General features: G+C 46.1%; 1 protein-coding gene across 2 annotated transcripts in view; it reads left to right on the top strand.

Moving 5' to 3' along the window:
* The first annotated feature begins 790 nt into the window (after positions 1-790).
* TRAF3IP2 (TRAF3 interacting protein 2) overlaps positions 791-17,040 on the top strand; it is a 61,746-nt gene continuing 45,496 nt past the window's right edge. For both annotated transcript variants that reach the window (XM_038761402.1, XM_038761401.1), the window contains exon 1: positions 791-851. The gene's annotated coding sequence lies outside the window, so the exon portion shown is untranslated. The remainder of the gene's footprint in view (positions 852-17,040) is intronic.

Genomic DNA, 17,040 nt, shown 5'->3' on the forward strand with positions numbered 1-17,040 from the left:
TGAGCCCATGACCACTGCCCGGGCTCTTCCCACCGAACCACTGTGCTTTTGTGGTTGTTCAGATGGTTGTATATATATGTATATGTATATATATATATATATATATATATATATATATGTTTGTACTTTTTTTACTCTATTTATTTATTTTTTTTACTATTTATTTATTTTTTTTACTCTATTTATTTATTTATTTTATTTGTACATATCTATTCTATTTATTTTATTTTGTTAGTATGTTTGGTTTTGTTCTGTCTCCCCCTTTTGGACTGTGAGCCCACTGTTGGGTAGGGACTGTCTCTATATGTTGCCAATTTGTACTTCCCAAGCGCTTAGTACAGTGCTCTGCACATAGTAAGCGCTCAATAAATACGATTGATGATGATGATGGTTGTCCCACTCTCCGCTGGGGCGCCCGGGCAGGGCGGCTCAGGGCGGCGCCGGGCGGCTTCGGCCTGTCCCGGCCTCATTTGCATAGCGCCTCCACTTCCTGGCCCAGCCGGTTCCGCCACTCACCTGGCGGTCGACCAGCGAGCCGGGCCGAAGGGCCGAGCGGCGGACCCGAGGAGCCGAACGGGGGACCCGAGGAGCCGAACGGGGGACCCGAGGAGCCGAACGGCGGACCCAGGGAGCCGAACGGCGGACCCAGGGAGCCGAAGGGCCGAGCGGGGGAGCCGAGGGGCCGAGCCGAGGAGCCGAAGGGCCGAGCGGGGGAGCCGAGGGGCCGAGCCGAGGACCCGAAGGGCCGAGCGGGGGAGCCGAGGACGCAGCCGAGGGGCCGAAGCGGAGAAGCCGAAGAGCCGAGGGGGCCAGCGCGCCGTCCCGTCGAGGTCGCCGGGCCCAGTTGGGAGGTGAGTGGTCGGAGGCGTCTCCCCCGCCCCGGGCCCGGGCCCCAAGCCCACCCGGTTGGCCGGCCGGCCGGATGCCCTCCCCGCCCTGCATCACTCGGGCCCCCGTCAGCCCTACGAAGGGGGGCCGGATTCGGAGCCCCTGACCAAACTCTTTTCTCCTTCACACCTCCCTTAATCAATAAATAATAATAGTAATAATAGTGGTATTTGTTAAGCACTTAACAGAGCACATAGTATGCTCTGTGCCTCTCCTCACTTACTAGAGAGGAGAAAGTGGAAAGAGCCCGGGCTTGGGAGTCAGAGGTCGTGGGTTCTAATCCACGCTCTGCCACTTGTCAGTTGTGTTACTTTGGGCAAGTCACTTCTCTGGGCCTCAGTTCCCTTCTCTGTCAAATGGGGATGAAGACTGGGAGCCCCAAGTGGGACAACCCGATTACCTTGTCTCTCTCCCAGTGCTTAGCCCCTTCCTTCCTCTCCCCCTCGTCCCCCTCTCCATCCCCCCATCTTACCTCCTTCCCTTCCCCACAGCACCTGTATATGTGTATATATGGTTGTACATATTTATTACTCTATTTATTTATTTATTTATTTATTTTACTTGTACATTTCTATCCTATTTATTTTATTTTGTTGGTATGCTTGGTTCTCTTCTCTGTCTCCCCCTTTTAGACTGTGAGCCCACTGTTGGGTAGGGACTGTCTCTATGTGTTGCCAATTTGTACTTCCCAAGCGCTTAGTACAGTGCTCTGCACATAGTAAGCGCTCAATAAATACGATTGATTGATTGATTGATTGCTTAGAACAGTACTTACTATGGTAAGGGCTTAACAAATACCAACATTATTATGCACCAAGCACTGTTCTAAGCGCTGGGGTAGATACAAGCTCATTAGGTTGTCCCGCGTAGGGCTCACACTTTTAATCCCCATTTTCCAAATGAGAGAACTGAGGCCCAGAGAAGTTAAGTGACTTGCCCAAGGTCACGCAGCAGGCAGGTGGCAGAGTGGGATTAGAACCCACATCCTCTGACTCCCAAGCCTGGGCTCTTTCCACTATGCCACTCTGCTTCATAATAATGTTGGTATTTGTTAAGCGCATAGTATGTGCCAAGCACTGTTCTAAGCGCTGGGCTAGATACAAGGTTATTAGATTAGCCCACTTGGAGCTCACAGTCTTCATCCCCATTTTATAGATGAGGGAACAGAGGCACAGAGAAGTGAAGTCACTTGCCCAAAGTCACACAGCTGACAAGCGGCGGAGTGGGATTAGAACCCACGACCTCTGACTCCCAATCCTGGGCTCTTTCCACTAAACCACTCGATCAGTAGCATTTTTAAGCACATACTACTACTACTAATAGCATGACCTAGTGGATACAGTAAGGGCCTGAGAGCCAGAAGGTCATGCTCATCTACTGTGTGACCTTGGGCAAGTCACTTCTCTGAGCCTCAGTGCCCTCAACTGGAAAATGAGGATTGAGACTGAGGCCCTCGTAGGGTAGGGACTGTGTCCAACCCAATTTACTTGTACCCATCCCGGTACTTAGTAAAGTGCTTGGCACGTAGTAAGCACGTAAATACCATTATTATTATTACTTGTTAAGCACTTACTGTGTGCCAAGCATTGTTCTAAGCACTAGGGGAGATACGAGTTAATCAGAGTGGACAGAGTCCCTGATCTCATGGTGCTCACACTCAATCCCCATTTTACAGCTGAGGGAATTGAGGCCCAGAGGAGTAAACTGACTTGCCCAAGGTCACACAGCAGATGTTTGGCGGAGTCGGCAGGCCCATGCTGTATGCACTAGCTTCTCTTACTGTGGGCAGAACACTGTGCTAAACACTTGGGAAAAGTCAAAGATCTTGTAGCATCGCTGGGGAGACAGAGAAGCAGCATGGTTCAATGGAAAGAGCTCGGGCTTTGGAGTCAGAGGTCATGGGTTCAAATCCCAACTCCGCCAATTGTCAGCTGTGTGACTTTGGGCAAATCACTTCTCTGTGTCTCAGTTCCGTCATCTGTAAAATGGGGATGAATACTGTGAGCCCTGTGTGGGACAACCTGATCACCTTGTATCCCCCCAGCGCTTAGAACAGTGCTTTGCACATAGTAAGTGCTTAACAAATCATTATTATTATATTGACATAAATTATAAATCCGGGAAAAGTAGAGTTTAAGGATCAGTCTATCAATCGATTGTATTTATTGAGGGTTTACTGCATGCAGAGCACTGTTCTGCGATCTTGGAAGAGTACAGTACAACAGAGTTGGTGGACATGTTCCCTGCCCATTAATGAGGTGGAGTCTAGAGGGGATGTGTATGTATGTGCTGTGTGATGAGTGTCAGGGTACTTATGGGATACAAATTTAAGGGCAGCACTTCCTACTGAATAGAGCGTGGGCCTGGGAATCTGAAGGACCGGGGTTCTAATCCTGGTTCTACCACTTGTGTGCTGTGTGACCTTGGCAAGTCATTTCATTCTTCTGTGCCTCAGTTGCCTCATCTGTAAAATGGGGATTAAGACTGTGAGCCCCATGTGGGACAGGAACTGTATCCAACCCAATCACCTTGTCTCTACCCCAGTGGTTAGTACAGTGTCTGGCACATAATAAGTGCAAAATGAGTATCTCAATAATTATTATTATTATTATTAGCATAGGCAACACAGAAGGGGATGAGCGATCTTAGGGAAGGCTTCCTAGAGGAGACAGGATTTTTAGTAGGAATTTATTTACATCCCCTGGGAATCTGTGAGTTTATTTCTGGAGGACATTACTGCTTCTCTGAGAAGGAAACTGAGATTGAAAATGGTTGGCTAGAGGCTGTGCATCTTGTCAGTGATTGGCCTGCAAAGTAATTTTCCCAAGATGGTCTGAATACGTGTTTCCTGCTGAGAAAAATCAGTAACACTGTATTAGACAAGGTAACTTCCCTTGGCTCTCAGCAAAGTAGCTGTTGATTTCATCTCTGCCACCCAAACACAGGAACATTGCTGGCATCTCGGGCATTTTTTGTCTTCTGAAAGTAATAGTAATTATAATTGTGGTATTTGTTAAGCATTCACTATGTTCCAGGCACTGTGCTAAGCACTGGAGAAGATACAAGCTAATCAGGTTGGAAACAGTCCCTGTCCCACATAGGGCTAAAAGTGCTAATCCCCACTTTACAGATGAGGGAACTGAGGCACAGAGAAGTAAAGTGACTTGTCCAGAGTCACACAGCAGATAAATGGTGGAAACTTTTGGGGGATATCATACAAGGGATAAATGCTGTTACCTGAGGCTAGGATCTTAATCTCATCTGTGTTACTTTCAGTGTGTATCAATTGCTCCAGTGGTCAAATAAAAGGAAAAGGGGGAAGGCTAAATTGTATGGTTCAAAAGGGACCAGAATCAGAATTGATGGCCTCAGGAGCCCCTGACTTTTTTTTAAGGTATTTGTTAAGCGCTTAGTATATTCTAGGCACTGTAATAATAATAATAATAATAGTATTTGTTAAGCACTTACTATGTGCCAGGCACTGTACTAAGCACTGGGGTAGATACAAGATAATCGAGTTGGACACCGTCCCTGTCCCACATGGGGCTCACAGTCTTAATCCCCATTTTTACAGATGAGGTGAAATCAGAGAAGCAAAGTGTGACCAAGGTCACACAGCAGACAAGTGCCAGAATCCTTCTAACTCTTAGGCTCATGCTTAATATTAATTGCCCTATTTGTTAATTGCTTACTATGGGCCAAACCCTGTGTTAAGTGCTGGGATCAGTACAAGATAATCAGACTTTGAGCCCCGTGTGTGACAGAGAAGGTTCTGACCTAATTAACTTGTACCTACCCCAGTGCTTAGAACAGTTTTTGACACATAGTAAGCACTTAAAAGTCCCTGTTCCCTCATAGGACTTGCAGGCCTTAGAGTGAGAGAGAACAGATATTTAATTACCATTTTTCAGATGAGGAAACAGCATAGAAGTTAAGTGACTTGGCCAAGGTCACCCAGCAGGCAGGTGGTGGAGCCAGAATTCAGAACAGAAGTTTCAGGCAAACAGGAGGTGAATGTGGGAGGGATAAAAAAGGAAAGCAAACACTTTCTTCTTTATTCATTCACTTCTTTCTCCTATCCTAGTTTCTTTTCTCTCTTTCCACTCATCTCATTCCCACTCTAAATTTTGGGTCAAGAGCTAGTCAGCAGTAAAGAGGGAGGGAGACGGAGATGAGCGCTAGATGGAGGGAACCAAAATAAAGTCCTTGGAGAGCCTCATTTACTTCTATAGGCCTAGCATGGCAATGGCTAGGGAGGGGAGGGGTAGGATGGTCCCTGAGGGTGCTAAACATTTATCCAGTAGCCCAGAGGAGAAAATCCTCTTTCCTCATCATTGTTTAGGGGCAGGCAGAGCAGACTCGATGCTCAGATCCACTACAGCCTGTTCCCTAGGAACCTCACAAAAGTCAAAGTCAACCTCTGGGTGTCTCATCCCAGCTGTCATCCAGCTCACTGAAGCCCTGCCCGTGGAAACTCTGCTCAGTGACCTGACTAAGATGAACAACCGTGGCCTTTAAGTGGCAAGAGTCAGAGCTGGGATTAAAGACAAAGGTTCCCTGATTCCCAGGCCCGTGATCTCTCTGCTAAGCCATGCTGCTGTGGTCTGCGGCGAAGAGATAGTCCCAGCGTCGGTAAAGAATGGAAGGTACCTCGAACTCATCTAATGCCCCATTGAGGGAGCCCGGGAAATATGGTTCTGTAGTTCCCTCAAATTCGAACTACCTATGGGGAGCAAAGGACAGAGGACAAACACACATAGCTATTGAAGATCCAGGAAATACAAAGCAGAATAATCTGTTTCTTGCTGGGGTAATAGATGTGTGGGACATTTAGTGCAGCCTAAAAAAAGACTAAATTTAGAGACTCTTCTATTTGAGATGACAGCGTATGATTTAGTCACACCGTGTGCTATAAGCTATTTTTTTTTCTCTTTTGTATATTTCAGAGGGTAGGTGGGGTTTCTCGCCTTTCAGATTAAAATTGTCCTTAAAATGGAAACAGCTGACCCTGGGCAGAATGAAATGGATTTCTAGTAAAATGATGGATCTCTGCTGTGTTTCTGTCAGGTGGCAGGTCTCTGCATGTTTAGGGTGCTGAAGTTCAGGTTTTGCTCCACATTTTTATATGAAGAAGGGGTTATGGGCTGGGGTGGGGCGAGAGGGGGCAAGGGGTAATTTCAGTATCTGCATTTGTGAAGAAAAGCATAAATCTATTTCCCGGTATTGTGATTAAAATCAGGTTAAATGTAGTTCTGCTTCCCACAGAGCTTTTGATTCATAAATGTCACACCACGCTAGTTTTTTATCTGCTGCTGCAGCTCCAAGTCATTTGACTGATAAAACATCGAGGAAGGGAGATTGTTATGGGGTTGGATCAGACATCAGCGTTGCGGGAAGACATTGCTGGGGGAGGGGAATTTTCTTGGGCCTAAGATGCTTAACCACCATTCCCTATTGCAGATATTTGCATGTCGGGAGAAGAATTCTGTTAGCACTTGCCAGCTAGCACACAGAATGTAGTAAGGATGAATTACGCAGTGTTCTGGAAGCATTCGTCAAATGTTCTTAAATTGAAGAGGAAGAGTAATAGTACTCCTTTATAATCTTTTAGTAGATGCATTTTAGTGCATCACTTGTCTAAAATTTGCATTTTTGCAAATTGTAGTATGCAAATATAAACTTCAGGTCGTTTTTCCACCCTGAAAGACTTATGCTAGCCACTAAAGGCAAAATTAATTGCAAGGAATCCAAACAAATTAGAGCAGGTGAGATGCGTTCAAGGGGGTTTCCTTTCAGTTTGACTAAAAGCTTGGTAATTACTAGGTTTTTTTTTCTCACATGTGTCTATTGAAGCAATCCTGCTATCTATCAGCCACAAAATATTCTTCTCAACACGCTTCCTCTTTTTCTGATCTCCATCACGACAATCACATAGATTTTTCTCTTACCTTGACCTGCAGTTGTCCTTTCTACCTTTGCCTTTCTGTCTCTCACATCCACTATCCTCTTGTAAAATTTCTGTGTTTGTTGATTGTGCATACAACAATTGAAAAATTCAAGTCACCAAGTGAGTGCTATAGAGCAGAAATGATAAATGGCTAGAGGCCAAGTAGTAGTAATAATAATATTTATTAAGCACTTTCTGGGTCCTAAGCACTAGGAAAGAATACGTGGAGGGGAGTTTGATAGGGTCCCTGACCCTCAAGGTGATCACAATAGAAAATTAAAGGGGGAGAGCCACGAGAAAGAAATGCAAACAATAAAAACACAGTATCAGTAGAGGAGTGGTGCGCACTGAGAAGCAGCATGGCCTAGTGGCAAGAGCAAGGGCTTGGGAGTCAAAGGACGTGGGTTCCAGTCCCAGCTCCGCCACTTGTCTGCTGGGTGACCTTGGGCAATCCACTTCACTTCTCTGTGCCTCAGTTCCCTCATCTGTAAAGTGGGGATGAAGACTGTGATGCCCACGTGGGACAACCTGATTACCTTGTATCCATCCCAGCGCTTAGAACAATGCTTGGCACACAGTAAGCACTTAACAAATACCATTATTATTATTATTATTATTATTATTATCATTATTAAGCACTTACTGTGAGTAGAGCGCGTGTCTCAGTGGAAAGAGCATGGGCTTTGGAGTCAGAGGTCATGGGTTCAAATCCCGGCTCCACCACTTGTCAGCTGTGTGACTTCGGGCAAGTCACTTCACTTCTCTGGGCCTCAGTTCCCTCATCTGTAAAATGGGGATTAAGACTGTGAGCTCCCCATGGGGCAACTTCATCACCTTGTAACCTCCCCAGCACTCAGAACAGTGCTTTGCACATAGTAGTGCTTAATAAATGCCATCATTATTATTATTATTACTAAGCTCTTGGGAGACTGTATTACAATGGGGTTGGTATTCCTTGCCCACAATGAGCTTACAGTCTAGAGGAGTCAACATAAAATGGAGGACAGGGACAGGTACAAAATAGAGCCATAGGATCCAGTCGTTAGGAGAGCAGAGTTTCACGCCTTTGCCAAATGCCCAACAGTCACAGTAACCATCTCCTCTGTGGCCTTCCCAAAACTTTACAGTCTATGGAGGTGATGCCAAGCTGTTGCTTGAGTCCCTCCTGCAGAGATGGAGCAAGACAGGACAGACACCCCAGCTGGACTGGGGTGATGGAGGTTATGCGGGTTACCGCTACCCCAGTGAGGTGCAGGCTGATTGATGTTACTTCCCCTTTACCCCCAAAGAAGGTATTCTTTCCTAGTCATTCAACCTCAATTTGTTGCTACTGCCATCCCAGCAGCTTGACTTCGCTGGCACCATTCACCGGATTAGAGAGTCAAAGCCAAGCTCTCGGAGTTGGCAGAGTTCTGCTGCTCTTCCTTTACCATTCCCCTCCTCATTAGAGAGAATTCTGGCAGAGTGTGTGTGTGTGGTGGGGGGAAGTGATTTATCTCAGGATTTTGTTTACTGAGCACTTCCCATGTACAGAGAGCATTGAATGAGGTGCTGGAGGGAATTATACCGAATGGAGAAAGCCCAGCCCATGTCTTCAAAATAGCTAACAAACTAGGCACTAAGAGGTTGAAGAAGAGTTTGAGTAAATCCGTGGAAGAGAGACCATGACAGGTTATTATAAAGAGAAGTTGGCTAATGTAGATTGTTTTGTTTTCTGTTGTTTTGTTCAGTTGTCTGTATCCCCCTTCTAGACTGTGAGCCCGTTGTTGGGTAGGGACCGTCTCTATATATTGCCAACTTGTACTTCCCAAGTGCTTAGTCCAGTGCTCTGCACACAGTAAGTGCTCAATAAATACAATTGAATGAATGAATGATTAATAGTGTTTCTTGAACCCTTCCTGTGTGTAGAGCACTGTCCTAAATGCTTGAGAGAATACAGTACAGCAGAGTTAGTAGACACATTCCCTGCCCACAAGGAGCTCTCTGTCTACAGGGGGAGGCAGATATTAAATTACACTAAGGGGAAATTGTAGAGTATAAGGATATTCACGGAAGTGCTGTGGGGTTGGGATGAGTTTCAGTTTCTTAAGGGGTACACTGCCAAGTGCATAGATGCAGAGGGAGAGGGTGGGTAGGAGAAATGAGGGCTTAGTCAGGGAGTGTTTAGGTAGGATAGAAGGCACAACCTGAACCATGCAAATGGGTAATAATAATAATAATAATGATGGTATTTGTTAAGCGCTTACTATGTGCTAAGCACTGTTCTAAGCTCTGAGCACTGTTCTAAGCACTGGCACTGTTCTAAGCACTGGGAAAGTGGCCACACTGTTCTTCCATTCATTCATTTATTCATTCAATCGTATTTATTGAGCGCTTACTGTGTGCAGAGCACTGTACTAAGCGCTTGAGAAGTACAAGTTGGCAACATAAAGAGACGGTCCCTACCCAACAACGGGCTCACAGTTTAGAAGGGGGAGACAGACAGTAAAACAAAACATGTGGACAGGAGTCATCACAATAAATAGAAATCATTAACATCATTAACAAAATAAATAGAATAGTACATATGTACAAGTAAAATAAATAGAGTAATAAATCTGTACAAACATATATACAGGTGCTGTGGGGAGGGGAAGGTGGTAGGGCCGTGGGGGTGGGTGGGGAGGAGGAGAGGGAAGAGGGGGCTCAGTCTGGGAAGGCCTCCTGGTGGAGGTGAGCTCTCAGTAGGGCTTTGAAGGGAGGAAGAGAGCTAGCTTGGCGGATGTGCGGAGGGAGGGCATTCCAGGCCCGGGGGAGGACGTGGGCGGGGGTCGACGGCGGGACAGGCAAGAACGAGGTACAGTGAGGAGGTTAGCAGCAGAGGAGCGGAGGGTGTGGGCTGGGCTGTAGAAGGAAAGAAGGGAAGTGAGATAGGAGGGGACGAGGTGATGGAGAGCCTTGAAGCCGAGCCGGGCTGGAGGGGGACCATTGATCTGACATAATAGTATTTCTGGTCTTCTAACACATAAAGAAAAAATTCTCTTAATGTTCGACCCACACCATTGCAGATATTCATCCAGGAAAGGAACTGCCTTCCCTAGCTCTGCCTGACATCTTCAGGGCCCGGCAAACTTAGGTTGTTTCAGCATTGGTAGTTAGGAGGCAACCATTGAGGTGCCAGTGACCTCTGCCCACTCTCCACTGTCTTTTCTCTGAGATTATTGGTGGGGCTCTATGTATCCATAACTGTGACTTCTTGAACTCCCTTATTTCCACCCAGTGACTATCTCTTTCTACGTTAAACTCACTGTAGGATTCTCTGCCATTCCCCGCTCGTCTGATTTCATTTTTAACTTCGTTGCTTTTTTAGCTTCGTTCCACGTACAGTATTCTGTTTTCTTCCAGTTGTTACCCCACTTCTTCACTAGTAACTGAAGTATTGTAAGGGAGGCCTTCTTATTCCCCAGTAAAGGTTAAAGGGCAAACACATTATTCATTTCTTGCCCTCTCCTTTCACATCAGCTGATCAGAAACAGGCACTTAAGCCTTTGGGAATCCAAAACCACATCGTGAGCTTTCTGCTTAGAACAATGAATGGGATGGTTTTTCTGTGTGTTCTAAATGCTTTTTAAATAATGGTGCCAGTCCATTCCCTTCAGTCACTTCCCCTTCCCTGAATTCCAACTTTTCCCGAACATTTGCAGAGACGCAAGGTCATGACGCAGGCATTTTGCCGTGGCATTAAGCCACATGAATATTTTGACAGGACAGTTAGAGTTTCCGTGGCTCCCCCTCTATTTCAATTCTTCTGGCAAACCAAACGGAAGACCTTCTGGGTCTGGGAAATTTTGCCAGTGAGCTTGGAAGTATTTGTTCACTGGAGGTTGAATCTCTGCCAAGCAGCTCACTTTAAACCAAACCTCCCAGAATTGTTTACCAAATAAATCAAAGTTACTAAGTTTTGCATGAGTATGAGGAAGAAAAAATGAAATTGGAGAACTTTAGGGGAATTTTCCCTGCATAATTTCCAAGCAACCCACCGTTAAAACACTGCCGTCCTAAATCATGAAAGACCACCAAAATCCGTAGCTGAGGGTATGCACCAAAAGCTCAATCTCTGGGTCTTCCTGATAAACTTTAACCAATATTTACATGAAACTAAATATGTATTTCTCATATATGTTAGTAAAGGAACCATTTGTGGTCTCAGAGATTTTATTTAGTCATAGTGTCCAGAGGGGTGTTAAAAACAAGAATCTCCAGAGAGTTACTCATAGCCTGCTTGCTAATGTTCAGGAACTGATTATATAAGTTTGTGAATTTTCCCTTTTGGGTGTCTGCCCTCGAATCATTTCCCAACACATCATAATCTTTACCCAGACCGTGGTGAAGCAGAGATGAATAAGCCATTTGAATTACTTTAACAAGAGGCTCTGAGGAAAAAAAAAAAAAGGTTTGGCCAAAGGAGGATGTCGAAACTAATTTGAATTTGGAGTTCTCGGTGGATTGTGTTGCTTTCTGGCTCCACCATGGATATTCAGAAGCCCCAACGGCGAGGAAGATGGTAAAAGTTTGGGGATCTCTGCTCAACAAAATATTTTCAGAGGAAATTGCACAGATTCTAAATGAATGTCTCTTCAGAACAGTTTTGCGGATGATGTGAAAATGTTGTGTCATGTCAAGGATGGAGGTAAGCACTATGTAGAATTACATTTGGTACACATCGGAAGGTAGCTACTGGAAAGATCCAAAGATTTTCAGAAGAGTGGTGATCTGGCCTCTTGTTACCCAGAGAGGACAGGGCTCTTCCTCTACTCCTCACTCTCGGCTTCAAGGCTCTCCATCACCTCACCCCCTCCTACCTCACCTCCCTTCTCTCCTTCTACAGCCCAGCCCACACCCTCTGCTCCTCTGCCACTAACCTCCTCACTGTACCTCGGTCTCACCTGTCCCACCGTCGACCCCCAGCCCAAGTCCTTCCCCTGGCCTGGAATGCCCTCCCTCCACACATCCTCCAAGCTAGCTCTCTTCCTCCCTTCAAAGCCCTACTGAGAGCTCACCTCCTCCAGGAGGCCTTCCCAGACTGAGCCCCCTCTTTCCTCTCCCCTTCCCCATCACCCCTGCCCTACCTCCTTCCCCTCCCCACAGCACCTGTGTATATGTTTATACAGATTTATTACTCTATTTTACTTGTATATATTTACTATTTATTTTGTTAATGATGTGCATATAGCTTTAATTCTATTTGTTCTGATTATTTTGAAACCTGTCTACATGTTTTATTTTGTTGTCTGTCTCCCCCTTCTAGACTGTGCTGTGAGCCTGCTGTTGGGTCGGGACTGTCTCTATATGTTGCCAACTTGTACTTCCCAAGCGCTTAGTACAGTGCTCTGCACACAGTAAGCGCTCAATAAATACGATTGAATGAATGAATGAATGAATGAATGAATGTGAGCCTGCCCCCAAATCCAGAGGAGGTTGACTCCCCTCCTTTGTAAGGGTAAACCCCCTCTGTGTGCAAGAAGGAAGGTAGGAAGGCTGGCCTAGAACACTTAGCCTTAGTGGCGCAGCCCAGGAGATAATAATAATAATAACATTTAGTAAGCACTTACTATGTGCAAAACACTGTTCTAAGTGCTCTAAGCATGTGGACTGAACCAGACCTGGGCATGAATCAGTCAGTGATTTGACAACTGGGCCCGTCTCAGGTCTTCCAGCACTTCGTAGCGATCGGCTGAGCTCACTCCGGGCCCCTGAATGTGACTGATTCGGATGGTGGAAAGTGCTGGGCTGGGGATTTGGGACCCTCTTTCAGAATGGCCAGCCAGTGAATGATCCTGTCAGGCTGTTTACCCCACCCACTCTGGGACTCGGCATCGAGGGCTGCTTTGACAAAGGTGGACAGAGCACAATATGCAGCTTCAGGTATTTCTGAAGATGTCTGGCATCGACTGGTTAAAATACTCCGAGAGCTGCTGTTAAAATTTGTGTCTTCTCACAGACAGAGGTCAAGAAACTGATGTTTAAATGTTTTTTGGCTTGGTGTGGCTCACTCCCTCTTCATTCATTCTCAGTCTCTTTTGCAGGCTCCTCCTCCCCCTCCCATCCCCTTACTGTGGGGGTTCCCCAAGGTTCAGTGCTTGGTCCCCTTCTGTTCTCGCTCTACACGCACTCCCTTGGTGACCTCATTCGGTCCCACGGCTTCAACTATCATCTCTACGCTGATGACACCCAGATCTACATCTCTGCCCCTGCTCTCTCCCCATCTCTCCAGGCTCACATCTCCTCCTGCCTTCAGGACATCTCCATCTGGATGTCTGCCCGCCACCTAAAACTCAACATGTCCAAGACTGAACTCCTTGTCTTCCCTCCCAAACCCTGCCCTCTCCCTGACTTTCCCATCTCTGTTGACAGCACTGCCATCCTTCCCGTCTCACAAGCCCACAACCTTGGTGTCATCCTCGACTCCGCTCTCTCATTCACCCCTCACATCCAAGCCGTCACCAAAACCTGCCAGTCTCAGCTCCGCAACATTGCCAAAATCCGCCCTTTCCTCTCCATCCAAACTGCTATCCTGCTCGTTCAAGCTCTCATCCTATCCCGTGTGGACTACTGCATCAGACTTCTCTCTGATCTCCCATCCTCGTGTCTCTTCCCACTTCAATCCATACTTCATGCTGCTGCCCGGATTATCTTTGTCCAGAAATGCTCTGGGCATGTTACTCCCCTCCTCAAAACTCTCCAGTGGCTACCAATCAATCTGCGCATCAGGCAGAAACTCCTCACCCTGGGCTTCAAGGCTCTCCATCACCTCGCCCCCTCCTACCTCACCTCCCTTCTCTCCTTCTACAGCCCACCCCGCACCCTCCACTCCTCTGCCGCTAATCTCCTCACCGTACCTCGCTCTCGCCTGTCCCGCCATCGACCCCCGGCCCACATCATCCCCCGGTCCTGGAATGCCCTCCCTCTGCCCATCCGCCAAGCTAGCTCTCTTCCTCCCTTCAAGGCCCTACTGAGAGTTCACCTCCTCCAGGAGGCCTTCCCAGACTGAGCCCCTTCCTTCCTCTCCCCCTCGTCCCCCTCTCCATCCCCCCATCTTACCTCCTTCCCTTCCCCACAGCACCTGTATATATGTATATATGTTTGTACATATTTATTACTCTGTTTATTTATTTTACTTGTACATATCTATTCTATTTATTTTATTTTGTTAGTATGTTTGGTTTTGTTCTCTGTCTCCCCCTTTTAGACTGTGAGCCCACTGTTGGGTAGGGACTGTCTCTATGTGTTGCCAACTTGTACTTCCCAAGCGCTTAGTACAGTGCTCTGCACAAAGTAAACGCTCAATAAATACGATTGATTGATTGATTGATTCTCCCTCCTCTCCCTCCTTTATTATTTTACAGCACCTCACTTGATTCTAATCTGAGATTACACCTCTGCACTGGTTTTCCCTATATCTAGGCACTTAATTCAGTCATTTTATACTGGAGAATTTGTTTGTTACGTCGTCTTAGCCTCTGGCCTAGTGAGTCTCAAACGTTTTATCCCACAACCCTCTGAGGGCTTCTGGAGACTGCCGTGTCTCACCTGGCCACTGAATCATAAATGTTTGGGTCCCGAGTTCCTCAGTGGTAGAAAGGTCTGCTTCAGCGGTGTGATGGCTTTCAATCGAGCTACTGTCTTTGCGTCTAAAGTCACCCTCATGTACAACATTCCTCCATTTAATGAGTGCGTGCTGGGTTCAAGGGCCAGTTCAAATTTTGAATAATAATAATGCTATTTGTTAAGTGCTTACTATGTGAAAAGCACTGTTCTAAGCGCTGGATGAAAAGACTTGATCTGTTTCGAGGGGCTACACTCTAATTCTACAAAAACCAAAGTCTGTTGGTAAACAATATGGATGGGATAATTTAAGTGATGGGAAAATGCAGAATTTTTTTTCAAGCTCATGTATTTTTCATGGGGGTGAGGGGTGGTGACTTTCCTTTGTTACTGTTTTTGACTAAGTGGGGAGGAGAGAGGTTCTGACAGGGCAAAGTTGACTCTGAGGGAGGAAGACAGCGAACTGGTCATGCCCAGAGTTTAAGTGTTGCTGACTGAACCTGGGTCTTTCTGATTCCCAGGCTATGCTGTCTCTCATTTATCAATCAGAGGCATTTATAGTGTTTACTAAACTCTTGGGAAAGTATAATACAACAGAGTCGGTGGAGCCCCACAAGGAGCTTACAATCTGGAGGCCATTTCTTGGATCAAGGCCAGAGATTAGCTGAGCTAATCTCTGATTAGATCTGATTAGATCTGATTAGATCAGCTTGCTTAGCTGATTGGCTACTGACATTGAAGAGTAGGCCACAGGGGAAAGCCCAAAAGGTAATGGTGGCTGGCTCACATCCCCGCTAGTGGTCCACAATTTGTCATGGCAGCCAGCCTGGCTTGTGGCTTGGTCGTAGTCCCATTGCTTGAAGCCCGGCATTTAAAAATGTCTTAGGTCTAGTTGGCTCCAGCAGGGGACTGAGGGCCTGGACCATGCATGTTTGGTGGTTTTGCATACACTCATTTCTCCCATAACTTGCAAAGCTTATGTTGATGATGATGATGATGATGATGATGATGATTGCATTTAAGCACTTACTCCGTGCCAAGCATTGTCCTATGCATTGGGGTAGATCTAAGATGATCTAGTAGGACACAGTCCCTGTCCCACATGGGATTCATGTTTTAACAGTTATTGAATCCCCGTTTTACAGTTGAGGAACTGAGGCCCAGAGAAATTAAGTGAGCCGTCCAAAGTCACACAGCAGGCAAGAGGCGGAGCCGGGATTAGAACCCAGGTTATCTGACTCCCAGGCTTGTGCTCTTTCCGCTGGGCCATGCTGTTTCTCATTCCTGACAGAGCCTGCGATGTGAACTTAAGTTTCAGTATGTGCACCTCGTCTTGCATTGCAGGTGGTGGGGCCCATGTGCTTCTTCCAGCAGAGAATTGTCTTCTCTCCAGATCGACCCACGTTTTCCCTAAGCACTTTCTATCCAAAATGCACAGTTGCCCCCTTCTCACACACACACACATATTATGGAAAAGCTGAGGGTGCCGGTGACTGGTTTCCAAGCTACTAGGGTCTGAGCAACCTGTCCCATCGAAACAACCATGTGGGTACGAAAAGCAGCTTATGTACAGTAAGTAGCCACCCAGCTGGTGCCTCAAAGCTCCCTTCCCCACCCCTCCCCGGCCTAAAAGAGCTCAAAAAAGGGATGCCAGAAGGGGCAAATCAGGACCTGTTCCACAAAACCAACCTGGTTAGTTTTGTGGTTAATTTAGAAGACCTCTGAGGTTTACCGTCTTCTGCTACCCAAATGCGGTTAGTTGTCCACCAACTCTATTTGTACTGTACTCTCCTAAGTGCTTAGTACAGTGCTCTTACATTTCATTTGAGAGGTCATCCTCCTCAAATGACTACCGTTTTGGGACGGAGAATACCGAAAATATCCGGTATAAACTGAGATTGGGTGTTGCTGTCCTTACTCAGGAGTCTAGAGCCAGGTGTGGGTTGCACCTGGGTAGACTGTGGAATCATTAAAATGGGAAGGGATTCTTTAGCTAGTGCATTATTGCTAGGAAAATGCTTCTGCAGCTTGTAACTCTAATGAATACTGGCGGGAGCAGCTGCAAAACAAGAACCTGTGCACAATCCCAAGCAATCAGCCTGCCTCATTATAGAGTCAGGAAAAAGAACCTGAAGAAAATCAAAAATTCCCAAATAACTGCAAAATGCCTGTAATTTGAGAGGATGCATGTTTCCAAATTGGGGATAGGAGGGAAGAGTAACATTAGATAACATAATGGCAAATTCAGATACATTTAAACTGAGGTTTTTAAAGAGAGAGGGGATGGGATGTGGGGTATATGAAGCTATTAGATAAGTAAATTGGGCAAACTTATTTTTTATATTTTCCTCCTTGAGAAAAAAAATACAGAATGGTCCAGAAAAGAAGGGTAACATGATTAAACAATTTACAGAGATTCCACTGTTTGTAAATATTTTTGTGTCTGCCTTCTCTTTTAAAGTGGAAGTTCCTTGTAGGCAGGGAACCTGTTTCATCCTTCTGCTGTACTTAGCCCAGAGCATGATGCTCAGTAAATACCATTACTACTACAAAATGTAAGTTTGGTGCAAAAAGATTAAAGGAATTGAGCCAAGAAAAGAGAAGGCTGAAGTGACTTAATA

This window comes from Tachyglossus aculeatus, chromosome 19, assembly GCF_015852505.1.
Source record: "Tachyglossus aculeatus isolate mTacAcu1 chromosome 19, mTacAcu1.pri, whole genome shotgun sequence".
Taxonomy (NCBI): Eukaryota; Metazoa; Chordata; class Mammalia; order Monotremata; family Tachyglossidae; genus Tachyglossus; species Tachyglossus aculeatus.